Source organism: Egretta garzetta, unplaced genomic scaffold (genome assembly GCF_000687185.1).
Source record: "Egretta garzetta isolate BGI_Z169 unplaced genomic scaffold, ASM68718v1 scaffold91, whole genome shotgun sequence".
Taxonomy (NCBI): Eukaryota; Metazoa; Chordata; class Aves; order Pelecaniformes; family Ardeidae; genus Egretta; species Egretta garzetta.
The window spans coordinates 502,688-504,974 of NW_009258661.1; positions in this window are offsets into that span (position 1 = coordinate 502,688).

Sequence of the window (2,287 nt, forward strand, 5' to 3'; positions counted from 1 at the left end):
TTGCCAGTCCCTGCTGCAAGAGGCACGGCGCTGCTCCTCTGAAGCGATCCCTGCCTGGCTTGTAACAGGTTTCTTAGTCAAGCAAATTTGTGTCTTGAATTTCTGACTAAAATAGGATCTACAGCTCTTAAGTGACTTTGCAGAGTTTCAAAAATGTTGGAATAGGGGAAAATATGTTTTTAAAGGTATAGAAATAGGATGCTATGCCATCCAAGTTCAGTGTAGTTAGTGTGTCTGAATAAAGTGGGTTAAAAAGAGAAAAGAAAGGGAACTCATTAGAGGAAGCACTTTCAGTCCAAATTCATCAGTAATACTAAAGATGAGGAGATGTAGAGTATGTTTCAGAAAGTAGTAACATGCAAACATATAAAAAATCAAATAAATACTAAAAAAAGAAAGATTATTTTTAAATATTGTCCAGATTTATGCCTTTTTGGAGGGAGAGAACATATAACTTTTCCCTTGCAAGAATATCTTCTCTGTTTGGTTGTTAAGCTCCGGGCTTGGGTATCTCAAGTCATGCAGGACAGTGTTTGGCGAAGCCTCTAAACCCCTGGAGGTTCACCCTCTGCAGACGCACCGGAGCTGCAGGCACAAATGTCACAGCAGGGTCACACCTCGACGGGCGCTTGGCTCTGCAGGACAACGGGGCGGTCGTTTTTTAAAAGGGAATTATACGATGCAGTTACCCTTGATAGCAGGGTCTTGACCGTGGTGACACAGAAGATCCCATTTACCTATATTTGTTCATTTTCTTGGTGTCAGGATGTAAATGAGCCTCTCTCCAAATGCAAACAAAAGCATAGCAATGCTTTAATGAGTGCCAAAGCAGCCGGCACATCGAGTCCTTGTTTCTGAGCTGCGCTGCCATTATGGGAGGCTTTGCTGACAGTTATGAATGTCACTCATCAAAACGCCCTCACGCGGCTCTGATAAGCCTAAATAGTACTATTTTGTAGTCAATGTCACTGTCGCCGCAGAGGGCACGGAACTTGTCTTTTAAATTAATTCCTCAATGTAATCTGAATGTACCTGTATTGTCTATTAGGCATTTCCCGAACGCAGCCAAATAAATTTGGCGTCAGCTGCCAGAGGAACCATCCTTCTGAATAATCTCTTGTCTTGTCTAAAATGATTGTATATTTCAAACATATAGGCTGGCACTTCATTTTTTTGTTTGCTTGCTTGCTTGTTTTTTAATACAGTTACTACCGAGTTCCGTCTACTCACTCGTGGTTCCAGACTTCCCTCGGTCTCCTCATGTGTTTTGCACTTTCTGGATATGGTTCATTCTTTTTATTAAAAGGAAGCCAATTATATTTTGCTCTATTGCTGCACGTATGGCCAGTGAACATCCTTCCACTTCACAGCCATGAGCTCTGCTGTGTGCCGAATCTGGAGGACTGCCCAGAGCAGCACAACTACACACCGGTCATGGTTACGAGACCCAAAACTGCAGCGCTCACTGAACAAGACAGCCAGGTTTTCACTGTGTTCCTTAAGTGCTGGCTACTGACATCCTCTTGGCTATCACCCCACCAAAGAAGGTTTTCATTAACAGTATAAAACAAAAAAGCACTAAAGCTCTTCTTTGTGATGAGCTCAAATCTACAGCCGCCCTTGCAGAGCTGTGTCCCCCAGCCTTGCTCTCCAGTAGCCCCTGTTGCTCCTCTCCCAGGGCAAGTGAAGGCTATGTGTGGCAACGGAGCATCTGGCACAGTGTGCGATGGCACAAAATGTCCCCTTCTTGTAGCGTGGCACTCCACCATCTGGTACAGTCACTGCTTTGTCATTCTGATAAAAAGAGAGATAGGAAGGTGTACAAATTTTGCCACTTCAGAGTAAGCGTTGGAATATTTGAATTCCTCCTGCACGCCTTTGAATTTGGAAAGCTAAATATAGGGAGGGGAAAAGTGAGAAGAACTATAAATGAGTACGTGGGATAAATCTAAAGCCCATGGCACTTGTCACACCAGCCCATCGCATGCCACTTGCGCCTCGCCAGGATGCAGCTGCAGGGAATGCTGTGCTGCTGCCTGGACTGTTGGCTTCTTTTCTGGTTGTTGGGAATGATGGTTCGGCATCAAAAGCAAGCTCTCATAGACGTTCAAGCAACCCTGGAAACAGTGAGTAATTGCTTCTAATAAGGTCACAAGCTAACGAAATATAAGATATCTCATAATTGCACTCCTAGCAATCATCCTTGCATGTCTGATGTCCCAAACATGCCCCATGTGCCTGGTACATATGTTTATGGTGCAACACTCACACCTCTTGACTTCCCTAC